The sequence below is a fragment of the Carya illinoinensis genome, chromosome 7, assembly GCF_018687715.1.
Source record: "Carya illinoinensis cultivar Pawnee chromosome 7, C.illinoinensisPawnee_v1, whole genome shotgun sequence".
NCBI lineage: Eukaryota > Viridiplantae > Streptophyta > Magnoliopsida > Fagales > Juglandaceae > Carya > Carya illinoinensis.
In genome coordinates this window covers 36,301,934-36,316,832 of record NC_056758.1, presented here as the reverse complement: position 1 = coordinate 36,316,832, position 14,899 = coordinate 36,301,934, and the positions used below count along the sequence as shown (strand labels likewise).

Below are 14,899 nucleotides of genomic sequence, written 5' to 3'. Positions count from 1 at the left end.
GATTATGAGGAAACGAGTGGAAATTATTCAGCAGCATGAGAAGCCTGCAGGGTCATCTCTACATACATAGAAACACAGCAAAATTTATGCAACAATATCAACTAGGGATCGTTAGTCATGCGTACACGACTGCAATTTATTGAATGGTAAGGTGTGGATCAACTTCTAGTCTTTCTTAAACGTTTTCAATCCCCCGCTCCCTCCCTCTTTTCCATTTCTGAACACTAAACTAAGAGCACATGTTTCTGACTGCTATATGTCGATTGAGGTGGAAACTACTTCATATACATATGGTTTGAGTTGGTACTAGCGCTACAGCCCCCCTTTTTTTTTTCAGAACAGCAGTAATTAAACTTAGAGCACATGTACATGTACTGACTTCTCTACATATAATTGACATGGAACTGTTACGAAACTATTTTATTTGAGCAATGTTACATACAGTCATGGAATTGCAAACGCCGCGCAATCGCTTTGAAAAAGAGTGGGGTCCACAATTAAAAAGTTAGCTTTTTTTTCATGTAGGTCCCATATTAATTCATTTTTTTCAAAGCGACTGCATGTCTTATAAACATGATCTGTCCACCTACCATATCTTATATGATATGGTCAAGAGCAGAAAAGAATGCAGTCTTTCATTTCCTCGAAGAGTATTTGTTCCTGTTGAGAATACAGGATACAAATTCATCTCAAATACTTACGGCTGCACCAGATTAATAGAATGGAAATATTCTGTTATAGTTTGTTACATGAGCTGGAAATTAGCTTACATTATTTTATTCATTTTTAAATTTGATATATATATATATATATATCAGCAGTTGCTTGGTAAACACACGAGATATATGAATATGAAAACTTCATCTTCAGCCTCTGTTTCCTCTAGTATTTCTTCATCTGCACTGCTATCAACATGGTACCAGAGCCATGAATGAAACTCCTTCCAATACCGACTCTGAATCCAATTCATCAATGTCTTCCAATCCTAAAACCAACCCCCACCATCCCGCCAGTCCATACTATATTCAGCCCGGAGAAGGAGCTTCCTCTCCCCTAGTTCCCGACCTCCTCACTACAGAAAATTATGTGACCTGGGCGCGCAATATGAGGCGTGCTCTCAACATCAAAAATAAACTTGGCTTTCTTGACGGCAAAATTCCAAAACCCACTCATGAATCTGATCCTCTTCTTGCCCTATGGGAGCGTTGCAACGATATGATCATCGCCTGGATTCAACACTCTGTTGGTTCAAACCTTCGATCCAGCATTGCACATGCCGACTCGGCAGCCAATGTTTGGAAGGATCTTCGTGAGCGATTTTCAATCCAAAATGCGAGGAGCATTTTCCAAATAACCAAATCTATCTCATCACTGATTCAAGATACCGTTCAGTGAGCCAATACTTCAACAAACTCAAATGCCTTTGGGACGAGTTGGAAATCTATGAACCAATGCCTTTGTGTATCTGTGGTTCACTCAAAACCTTGTTGGAAAATACACATCGCCACAAGGTAATGCAATTTTTAATGGGTTTAAATGACTCTTACAACTCTATTTGTGCTCAGATTTTACTACACGATCCCTTACCCCCGTTGAATCGAGTGACTTCTTTGGTTCAACAAGAGGAACGCCGAAGACAACTACATACTGTCCCTGCACCACTTGCCATGGTTGCTAGAGTTCCTGACCAGCGTCACTCATCACGCAAAGAACGGCTGTTCTGCTCCCATTGCAACGTCCCTGGTCACTCTTTCGAAAGGTGTTTTAAGGCAAATCTCAATCTCCTGGTGTGTGCTGACTGTCGTATCCCAGGGCATAGAAAGGAAAAATGCTATTGGCTCAATGGATTCCCACCTGGACACAAGACCAATTTCAGATCCAAATCTTCGGCAAATCAATCTTCTGTCGAGCAGGACCAACTCACCAATGGACCACCTATTACTCAAGAGCAGTATAGCCACCTCCTTGCTTTGCTCAACCAATCATCCATTCATTCCTCACCAGTCGTGAACCACGTGCAAGCTAGTTCCATTACTTCTAACACGCCTCCCATGTTTGGTATTTCTTATTCAAATTTCACCAATACACTTCACAAAACCACTACCTCCTGGATACTTGACACGGGTGTTACAGATCATATATGATCTGTAGTTCCCATCTCTTTACTCATAATATCACAGCTGTTAATCACACCATCAAGCTCCCTAATGGTCACAACATGGTAGCCACACACATTGGTGATGTGCATCTTTCTGCTTGTTTAGTTCTTAAAAATGCCTTATGCATTCCAGATTTCTCATTCAATCTCATTTCTGCCAAGGCTTTATCCACTCACTCAAATTGTTGTCTAATTTTCACTTCTACCTCTTGTTTCATTCAGGACCTTTCGGCTTGGAGGACGATTGGAGTGGGGACTGTACTTAATGGCTTATACCATCTCCAGCTACCCCAACAACATACAACGGCCTTACAATCTGTTTCTTTCTCTGTATTACATCCTTCAAGCATAGCTTACGCTTCACACAGCACAAAATTTGACATGTTTACCTTATGGCACTATCGGCTTGGAGATAGCTCCATGACCAAATATGTATTAAATGACATTTCAAATTTTAAATCCAAGCCTCATTCTGATCACAACACTCTGTGTAACATTTGCCCACTAGCAAAACATCACAAATTACCATTCCCTCAATCTGAAAGTAAAGTAACTAAAACTTTTGAACTGGTTTCGGTAGACATATGGGGGCCAAATCAATCTGCCACTCACGATGGGACTAAATATTTTCTTACCATTGTCGATCAATTCACTCGATGCACTTGGATGTACTTGTTAAAATCAAAATCTAAAGCTCGACTCTCCCTTCAGAATTTTTTTTCTCTAGTTTAAAACTAATTTGAAACAAGTATCAAGACCATACGATCTGATAATGGTGCCGAATTCAAAATGCCATCTTTTTACCAATCCAAATGTGTTTTACATCAGCTCACATGTGTGGCTACACTCCAACAAAATGCATTGGCCAAACGTAAACATCAATATATCTTGAATGTGGTCCGTGCACTCAAATTCCAATCTGGCCTCCCTATACAATACTGGTCAGAATTCATCATCACAGCAATCTATCTAATCAACTGAACACCCACATCACTTCTTCATTACAAATCTCCATTTGAAATTCTATACAATCGCAAACCTCCATACTCTCATCTCAAAGTCTTCGGCTGCTTGTGCTATGCATCTACCCTCCTTCACACACGAATCAAATTCGATCCCCGAGCTCGCCCATGCATCTTCCTTGGCTACCCTTATGGAGTCAAGGGCTACAAACTCCTTGACATTCACACCAACCAAATATTCCTCTCACATGATGTAATTTTCCACAAAGACTCCTTCCCTCTCAAACAAACCATCCCTCTTCCATCCACATCTCAAACGGACCAACCTGCCCCTATCCCAGCTACATTACCATCTAACCCATATCCCTTCCCAGATACTTACGTCGACAACACCTCTCCCTCAATTGACACCACCACATCATCTCCCCTTATCACTTCCCCTTCCACCCAATCCTCTCCACCTCTCCGCAGATCAACTTGGATCCGAAAGACCCCCACCTATCTCCATGACTTCCATTGCCAACAAGTCACAGCTTCAACCCAATCTTCATCCACGGTGAAAGCTCCTGATGAACACACGACCAAAGGTAAGCAAGTATCTTTTCCTCTTTCTTCTTTTTTGTCTTATGCTTCCCTCTCCCCTACCTTTAAAGCATTCACCACTTCTGTGTCTCTTACCACTGAACCATCCACTTATTCCCAAGCCGCCAAACATCCTATTTGGTGCAAAGCAATGGAACAGGAGCTCACTGCTTTAGAGCTTAATGAAACTTGGTCCATCGTTGACCTCCCTCTCGGCAAGAAGCCTATTGATTGTAAATGGATCTACAAACTTAAATTTCATGCGGATGGAACAATTGAAAGAGCTAAGGCTCGTTTGGTCGCAAAAGGCTTCACCCAACGTGAAGGCGTAGATTTTCACGACACTTTCTTGCCGGTTGCAAAACTGGCTTCTATATGCTGCCTCCTTACTGTTGCCGCCATCAAAGGCTGGGACCTCCAGCAGCTCGATGTCAACAACGCCTTCTTGTATGGCGAACTTGCTGAAGAAATATATATGAAGCCTCATCCCAGCCACCCTGCAGCCTCCTCCAGCAAAGTATGTCGTCTTCAAAAAAGCCTATATGGCTTGCGGCAAGCGTCCAAACAGTGGAATTCCAAGCTTTCTTCCACCCTTACCGAGTTTGGCTTCACACAATCCAAATCGGACTACAGTTTATTCACCAAACAAATGCCTACATCCTTTGTTGCACTCCTCGTGTATGTCGACAACGTCATCGTGATGAGTTCTGATGTTACTTTCCGAGAAGCTGTCAAGCACTTCCTGGCAACCAAATTCAAAATAAAGACACTCGGTGCACTCAAGTATTTCCTTGGCATGGAAATTGCACGTTCACAACATGGTATTCAACTTTGTCAACGGAAATATGCACTGGATATTTTACCCGAAATTGGTTTATTAGCTTCCAAACCATCACCTCTTCCCATGGAACCAAACATCAAACTCAGCAAAGATGATGGAGAACCTTTTCATGATCCTGCTTTGTATCGGAAATTAGTTAAGCAAGCTACTGTATCTAACAAACACAAGGCCCGATCTCAGCTATAGCATCCACTTGCTTAGCCAATTTATGGAAACTCCCAGAATACCACACTATAACACCATTGTCAAAGTCATCAAATATCTCAAAGGCACCCCAGGATAAAGTCTATTTTTTCTAGCTTCATCCAAACTTGCACTTATCGCTTACTCATATGTCAACTGGGGAAATTGCCCAGACACACGACGTTCCACCACAAGTTTTTGTGTCTTCATCGGCAACTCCCTCATTTCATGGAAGTCCAAGAAACAGCACACCATCTCACGTTCCTCTGCCGAATCTAAATATCGAGCTATGGCATCCGTTGTATGTGAACTAACGTGGCTTCGCTACTTGCTTCATGATTTAAACATGGACATTTCACAACCAGCCACTCTACATTGTGACAAGCTTACGGCCCTCCACATTGCAGCTAATCCCGTGTTCCACGAGCGTACAAAACACATCGAACTAGATTGTCATCTAGTTCGTGACAAGATATTAGCCGGTCAGATCGTTACTACACATGTTTCATCCTCAGCCCAGCTCGCAGACTTACTTATTAAGCCATTGCACTGCCCCACTTTCAATTGGCTGCTGCTCAAGATGGGAGTAATCAACATTTACTTTCCATCTTGCAGGGGGATGTTGAGAATACAGGATACAAATTCATCTCAAATACTTACGGCTACATCAGATTAATAGAATGGAAATATTCTGTTATAGTTTGTTACATGAGCTGGAAATTAGCTTACATTATTTTATTCATTTGTAAATCTGATATATATATATCAGCAGTTGCCTGGTAAACACACGAGATATATGAATATGAAAACTTCATCTTTAGCCTCTGTTTCCTCTAGTATTTCTTCATCTGCGCTGCTATCAACAGTTCCTTGGTTGGCAGGCACCTACATATGTGACTACCTACAGCCATCTGAGACTCTTGAGGTGCGCACATGTGACTCAATGACTAAAATATCTGGTTACGTGCTTTCTTTCAGTGGAAAGAAAATAATATTTTTTTTGTTGGGAAGGGGGTGGGAACCTTTCAAAGGCTGAATAATGAAATTCTTCCTTGGATCTGTTTCCACAAATCACCTTGATTTTTAGTAAATGGCTTTAGTATAGATCACCTCCTAATCATGCACATCTGCGATAAAACTTTTTATATTGAACCAGAGAGATGTTTTTTTCATGTTCTAATGGCCTTGAAAATTGTACATTCTTGCAAAATGGACTGCTCTTTCTGAGGGGACTTATTATATGTTGTTCTCATAATTCGATCCTCCCTGCCCCCAAAGTTTATTTATTCTTACTCCTGCTTTATTTTTTCACCTAGGTTCTAAAAGATCATTGTGTTGAGTTGATGTCCATGGAAGGTCCAACTGATGCTTCAACAATATTAAAACCTGAAATAGAAGCCCCATCTTTGGTCACTAAGTCCTTCTGGGATGTGGCAGCTCCGTTTTAATCAGCATCTAGCTCTCCTTTTGGAGATGACATGGGGGAGGGAAGTAGAACAGAACCTACTAAGTCGGATAATGCCAGCATCATGGGTGTTGTTCTCTTCATTCTACTTTCTATGTTACTGGGGTATGTGATTTATGCGCTTAGGGGATCTGGATAACAGTCAATCCTCAGTTAAAATGTCAAATAAGTTAGTTTTCGTTGGCTGAAAATCAATCGCTAAGGTAAATTTATTTGTTCACAAGCAGTGTGGGAAAGGTTTGCTCAGAAACCAAAAAACAAAAAAACGTGTGGAAAAGGTGTGGAAAAAAAAAGTGTGGAAAAAGTGTTGTGGAAAACGTTTATTCATTGATTAATGATTAATTATTTGTCCCCATTCCGTCTTTGTTGAATTACATATTTTGCTCACTGTATTTAGGAAAAATTAAGTTTACATGCTCGCCTCTCATAAACAATTTCCGCCAAAAGAACTTCGCAAATCTTTAAAGTTGACGTTAAGCACAGATTACAGGTATTTTTTTTTCGATCTCGTTTAGTTTTGTCTAACCGATACTTTTAGCGACATGGGCTCTATGGGCTTCTATAAAGGGCCTTTCCCGAAGCCTAAAGCCCCTTAGCTTGCAGGGGCCCTTGGACAGCAGAACATCTCATCTTGAATTTTACCTGCTTTGCATGGTTTTGAAACTTCAGTCTCGAAAAACTCAAAGGGTTGAGACGGAAGAAGTGTGAATGGTGAGTTGAGATAAGCTGAAATCAATAAAATACTATTCTAATATTACTTTTTAATATTATTTTTGTTCTTAAATTTAAAAAAGTTAAATTATTTATTATATTTTTTAAAAAAAATTGGAAAAGTTATAATTATTATATGAGATAAGATGAAATGAGTGTAGATACTTCATATATCAAAACAAGGCTTAAGACCTCGTTAGGATGTTGAGATGAGATAAAACTTTTCATCTCATCTTAATATGTAAACAACACTAAAATAGTAAAATACAAAACAAATTTCAATTTCAAATGTTAAACTCTCAATCAAAACATAAAAAATATACAAATTTCAAAACAATAAAATATTAAAAAATTACATTCAAATAATTTTTTAACTTTATAATATTTTTATTCAATTTTTTCGCTCATTTTTCAAAATCTAATAAAATATTTAAACTTAAAATATTTTACTATTATTCACAAATTATATCATTACTATTCGTTCTGAAATATTCTAAGTGTCCAAACGACCCCAAACACAATAACATGCCATCCATTCAAGTGGAAACCAAGGAAGAACAGTGTCACTTTGAAAAAACAAAAAATCAGCAAGGGAGGAAGAGAGGCTCAATGTTTAACGATAAAAGACTTCATTAAAAATAAAATGATATTGAAACAGAAACCTATCTGTATGTTCATGTTCCAAAGTAAAAAACATCAATCTTCCATGGCCCCCATAGAAAGCTAGATAAAGTATAATAAACCCAATGTGTTCACATCTTCATCTGAAAAAGAATCGGCATGACGACTCTAGTATAGGCTTTTTTTTTTTTTTTTAATGGGAATATGCTTCATAGCATTCATTCATAAACGAAGTTGCAACTGTGACTTATCAGTACAGGAGAACCAGACTATAAGTCAACTAACGCAACTGTTCAGGAGCTTCCCTGTGACGCCCCCAAATTCCGTTTGGGATTGGACGGACATTTGAAGCGTCGAGACATGCAACACAAGGTTACCTGCTCCAGTTCATGACATATAAGATGCAATAATCCTAACATGCATCTAACATTATGCAATATTCGCAGCGGATAATTTTTTTTTTCTTTAGCAATACTATGCACCAAACTGAAAATATCCCAAAGTACTGGAGATGCAACTCCATCGTACAAGTAGTAATTTAACTACTATATTAACATTAACGACGCACCGTCCTTCAGTCGACTGTGTCTAGTTGGTCAGCTCCTGATCTTCCTTCAGGTCCTGTAACAAGATCTACCATTCGGGGGGAATGGTAGTTGGGACTACACAGTGAGATTTGATTACAAATCTCAGCAAGTTAACAAAAAACTTCCATACAGACTAATGATGCATGTATGACAGTAAAAGCATAAATGCATAATCAAATTCATAAGTAATTAAAGCATAACTTAGCGTACAACATAGCATAATTGACATAGCTTAAATTGAATCATGAACTGAACTTGACTTAGCATGAACTTGCTCTGAAACTTGAATTAACATAAAAAAATACATACTCCACAGTTGTTGTGGCCCCATGTATTATACGTGTAAATACATACTCCACAGTTGTTGTGGTCCCATGTATTCTACACAAACTTGACTTAACATTAAAAATACATACTCCACAGTTGTTGTGGCCCCATGTATTCTACACATCACTATGCAGTTAAATACATACTCCACAGTTGTTGTGGCCCCATGTATTCTACATAAACTTGACTTAACATGAAAAATACATACTCCACAGTTGTTGTGGCCCCATGTATTCTACGTGTAAATACATACTCCACAGTTGTTGTGGCCCCATGTATTCTACACAAACTCAATGCAGTTAAATACATACTCCACAGTTGTTGTGGCCCCATGTATTCTACATAAAGTTGACTTGAACATAACTTGAAATACATGACCAACTTGAGAGAGAAACATTTCGTAACATGGCATAACATATAATAAACAACATATTTAACATGACATACTTGCAACAATGAATATTACATGACTTGACATACATGTAATAGATGGCATACTTAGCATGACGTACTTGTAACGTACAATAATATATGACAGAATATATTATGTAACAGATAAAAACTAATGACTGAATAAATTCTGTATAACAGACAATTACGTGATAACTTAGCATGGCATGACATATATAATAACACATATACATATACTGTAGTTCCTTTACTTAGCACACATACACAGTAGACTGCTAGTAAGTTAAAAGCTAACTTACCTCGATCTCCGCGTTTCTTATAAAACTTCAAGTGCGATCACGAGGAACTGTAATTAGTGATTCTAAAAGTTAGAACTAAATCACTAATAATTTGAAATATGGAAAATACTAACTTAAAGAGTAAAATTTTCTACTCTCTACATGTGGGAAAATGACCGTTTTACCCATCACTTAAGGATTTTGCATACTAACTCCAAAAGTTTCCAAAATTTACATTCCTCATGTAAATCTTGTCCTAAACTTAAATATCAACTCAGAAAAATTTAAAACAAAACACAACTATGAAGAACACACTATGGTCGAAACATCCATAGGTCATTTCCCTTTATTTTTGTTGCAATTCCTTCCAACTTCAAAACTCATGCTTAAACCAAAATTTTGCAACAAACATCTTCCAATCCTAAGTTCAAAACCATACTTAAAACATCCATTTAGAAAAAGCTAATAATTAACACCAAACTTTTTTGTAAAAAGATCCAAGCACTTGAATCACAAGTTTTGACCTTAAATCAAAACATCTCCAAGAATTTCAAAAATCAAATCTTACTTCTAACATATTAATAATATCATCCTAACATCAACCATGCTTTAAATCATCGAACTAAAGTCACCAAAATCACAAAATAACATTTGGAGTTTTTGGTTTTACACTTAGTCCAAAAACATAAACTTTTTCCTCAACTAGTTTTGATAAATCTCTTGATCTATGACTTATAATTATATGATCTTCAAACCAAACCATCACATGGTTTAAAAAGATGTCCTAAAACATATATAAGCTTCTAATTCAAGATCACATGGTTAGAAATTAACCAAAACATAAATTTAGCCAAGAATATCCACACTTTGGCTTATTTGAATATCTCTTTGCATAAAATTTCATATCTTTGAAACTAACATCAAATATCTTCAAAATAATAATATAACATGTATATAAGATACTTAGTATCCTCCAATAAAATTATTAAAGTCATTAGAATAGGTTTAGACCACCAAAGAGTTAAACTTTCTCAAAACAGAAACTGTTTTTCCTCTTCCAGTTTCTAAGTTTCTAAATCTAAGAAAATCTTTCATCAAAACCTTTAATCATGTAAAAATCCTCAACCAATAGTCATATAAACATGTTAACAATACTCCATAAAAATTTCGGACCAATATCTATCCATTAGCTTGGTCAAAAACTCCAAACTATAACATACTCTCCAGATTCACGCCCAGAATGACCTTTCCATGGTTAAAAATACTTTTGACCGACCAAATGACCATGGAATGATACGAAAAATACATCTACGGAAACTAGACTCAAAGAGGAACAACTTATATGAAGGAGACTTTATGATAAAACACTTACAAAAGCTTCGAAATGGGTGTGCAAAAGAACTCCTAAAAGCTGTCCGAGAGAGAGTGTTTGATATTCTTTCAATGGAAAGCATAAATGAAGATAATTTCGTGGGGAGGGGTGGCTGGAGATACTTGTGGATAAGATATGGAAGAGATGAGGCTGGAGTGAGAGTTAAGTGTAGTTTTCTCCTACCCAAAAAAAATCTATAAATGATTATCTTATAATATTCTATCCAATAATATCTAAAAAAAATCAACTTAAGATATTTTTATCTAATAATATCTATCAACTCAAAATATTTTTACCCAATAATATTCACGAAAATTACCTCAAGATATTTCTTTTTATCTAATAATATCTACAGTTTTGAACAGACGTTTTGTCCGAAAATATGAAAAAATGTTATTACGCCATAAGACTTTAAATAACCCTCCGAGTCTAATGACACAAACCATAATACATTTTGATACTTCTAACTATCTCAAATAATTAAAATCGCATTTCTGGCACCATAGTGAGTGATAACACTAACTATGTTGACAGGCTAAAACCTATGCGATTAGTCGATTTGTGTAAACTTACGGAATTTTCACGAGGTTCTTAAGGTCAAAAGAAATTCCACAATTGAATTTCTAGCGGGCTGTTACAATCTCCCCTCCTAAAAAAAAGATTTCGTCCTCGAAATCGAAGTAAGTAAGAAATAGCAATTTAATGAGGAGGTGTTGCTTACCAACTTACTGTCTATCCCGTATATATTTGCCTTTGAGATTATGTCATTCATTAACTCTCTTACTTTAATCAACAATTAGATTATACTTCTTTGCACAAGGTTGGCCAAGTTGTAACGACATACTCTCCAAACTTAAAACTTTAAGTAAATAATCTTCTGAAACTCTTCTTTAGAAAAGCATAGGTGATATACTTTAAATGTTCTTGTAAATACCATAGTTAGTAGAGAATTCATCAAAATTAAACCGTTAACCTCTCTCTCTCTCTCTCTCTCTCTCTTTTTAACAAAATCGGTGGCACTCTGTTTTAGACCAGACAACTCTGATCCGCGTGATTTTTATAGGTCTTCTGTAGTTGTCAGGCGCCGCATAGCTATGACACTACTTTGTTCTTCTGAAATTGTCAGGCACCGCAGCTATGATACTACATTGCCCTTGTCTCTTGTAGAGAAATGATTCACGAGAGATGATTCGTCATAATTTTCTCTATAAAAGAATTATTCAGTTCATTTTCTTTCTCATCTCATCTTCTTCACTTTTCTGAAATTAGTCTGCATTCTTACTCTGCAATCTCTTTTTGCTTACTCACTTTGCAATGGCTCAACAATCTTCTCATTGCCAAAACATGAGGTATTCTGCACCTCGTTCACCAGTTGTTTCTGCTTCTTCCGTAGGTGCTATTATGCAATCAAATAATGATCTGACTAATAAGTCAGAAAATGAACTTATCTACGAGCTTGTGAGTCTCGGTACTCGATACTCATCAGCCATTGTCGCATATTCTCAGCGACTGCAATCCAGGACTGGTGGGGTTAACAAACTCCACGAGAGTATTTCTCTGCTTCAGAGGCTTCTTATGGAATCCAACATGAAGATAGAAGCAGTAAAGCGAGAGAACAGAGATTTAAAATCTTTGCTTAACTCTTCTTTTCGAGTGGCTACTCCTTTAGATAGGAGAGGCATGCAGATTTTTGAAGAGCAAGAACGTTTAAAGATTGAGGCAAAGAGCCTCAAATTTCTGTAATTTTGCTTTATGAAAATAAAATAATACTTCACAAATATTCATATTTGTGTTTCTATCTTCTGGTATATGTTTTATGTACTCCATTTTATTTCTTTCAGGGATTTTCATATATATGACATGATCCAATGACTCATATAAATATGCATTTAATCATGCATATCCAAACTCTCAGTAATCTTCAAGTTAATAAAAACCTCAAGGAGTTCTACTGGTTTAGGACTAACTTACTTCTTTATAACCGCAACAATCAGTCATCTTCCTAGGTGGTACTTTGATAACTGACCAGTTAATAACTTAAACTTGAAACTTTCTCTCTTATGATTGTCATAACTCTTCTATCCATCATAAGTTATCAATTATTCTAACTCTAAATGATTTGTTTCTAATGTTCACATAAATCCTCAAGACCAATATTTTACTCTCCATATAATAGTCTTCAAAAGAAGATCGATCTATGTATCCATAAAGATAGTACTTTGCCAGAAATCATTTACTGGCGGCGTGGTAATACTATTATCATAAATAAATTCTACTAAGGCTAAAGTTTCTCCTAATCAAATTACTCTTCCAAACACAATTTCTATCGTATTCTCCGAATCAAAACAATTCTCCAAATATGTGGAATACCATTTATCAATCCTACATATCCTTTCTCATATTACTAAAAGGTATTCTATATTTACATTGGTATGAACAATAATACTTCTAATGAAAATTGTTACTCTTACCACTAGGGTAACAATTTAGCTTCCAAACTGAATTCTCAAGCACTACCACAATTAATAGAAACAATGACTCGTTTGAATCAAACAATGTACAATTTACCAACCCCAATGACTTGACTTACTCCAAAATAATAATAATGCAATACTACCATCAATTACAATCAGATCAACGTTAACTATGTTTACCTCAACTAATTCTTTATCCATCGGAAAATTCTGATCCTTTTGATTGTTATCTCCCTTAAGAATCCGAGGTATTCTATCACGAGTCATGTGTCCCTTCTTGAAACACACGAGTATATATATATATATTAAAACCACATACTACCCTTCATACTTTAAGAAATTCAAGCCTACTGACGACTAAAATTTCAAGCCTAATGTTTGGTGCATTTCCTAAGGACATGTGGATTTACTGCCCAGAGACGTATTGCTCTGATACCACCCTGTGACGCCCCCAAATTCCGTTTGGGATTGGACGGACATTTGAAGCGTCGAGACATGCAACACAAGGTTACCTGCTCCAGTTCATGACATATAAGATGCAATAATCCTAACATGCATCTAACATTATGCAATATTCGCAGCGGATAATTTTTTTTTTCTTTAGCAATACTATGCACCAAACTGAAAATATCCCAAAGTACTGGAGATGCAACTCCATCGTACAAGTAGTAATTTAACTACTATATTAACATTAACGACGCACCGTCCTTCAGTCGACTGTGTCTAGTTGGTCAGCTCCTGATCTTCCTTCAGGTCCTGTAACAAGATCTACCATTCGGGGGGAATGGTAGTTGGGACTACACAGTGAGATTTGATTACAAATCTCAGCAAGTTAACAAAAAACTTCCATACAGACTAATGATGCATGTATGACAGTAAAAGCATAAATGCATAATCAAATTCATAAGTAATTAAAGCATAACTTAGCGTACAACATAGCATAATTGACATAGCTTAAATTGAATCATGAACTGAACTTGACTTAGCATGAACTTGCTCTGAAACTTGAATTAACATAAAAAAATACATACTCCACAGTTGTTGTGGCCCCATGTATTATACGTATAAATACATACTCCACAGTTGTTGTGGTCCCATGTATTCTACACAAACTTGACTTAACATTAAAAATACATACTCCACAGTTGTTGTGGCCCCATGTATTCTACACATCACTATGCAGTTAAATACATACTCCACAGTTGTTGTGGCCCCATGTATTCTACATAAACTTGACTTAACATGAAAAATACATACTCCACAGTTGTTGTGGCCCCATGTATTCTACGTGTAAATACATACTCCACAGTTGTTGTGGCCCCATGTATTCTACACAAACTCAATGCAGTTAAATACATACTCCACAGTTGTTGTGGCCCCATGTATTCTACATAAAGTTGACTTGAACATAACTTGAAATACATGACCAACTTGAGAGAGAAACATTTCGTAACATGGCATAACATATAATAAACAACATATTTAACATGACATACTTGCAACAATGAATATTACATGACTTGACATACATGTAATAGATGGCATACTTAGCATGACGTACTTGTAACGTACAATAATATATGACAGAATATATTATGTAACAGATAAAAACTAATGACTGAATAAATTCTGTATAACAGACAATTACGTGATAACTTAGCATGGCATGACATATATAATAACACATATACATATACTGTAGTTCCTTTACTTAGCACACATACACAGTAGACTGCTAGTAAGTTAAAAGCTAACTTACCTCGATCTCCGCGTTTCTTATAAAACTTCAAGTGCGATCACGAGGAACTGTAATTAGTGATTCTAAAAGTTAGAACTAAATCACTAATAATTTGAAATATGGAAAATACTAACTTAAAGAGTAAAATTTTCTACTCTCTACATGTGGAAAAATGACCGTTTTACCCAT

General features: G+C 36.6%; 1 long non-coding RNA gene across 1 annotated transcript; it reads left to right on the top strand.

Moving 5' to 3' along the window:
* The first annotated feature begins 5,591 nt into the window (after positions 1-5,591).
* On the top strand, positions 5,592-6,565 carry LOC122317339. The gene is made up of 2 exons (XR_006244423.1): positions 5,592-5,651; positions 6,043-6,565. It is a non-coding gene; the product is annotated as an uncharacterized LOC122317339 (long non-coding RNA).
* The last annotated feature ends 8,334 nt before the right edge of the window (positions 6,566-14,899 follow it).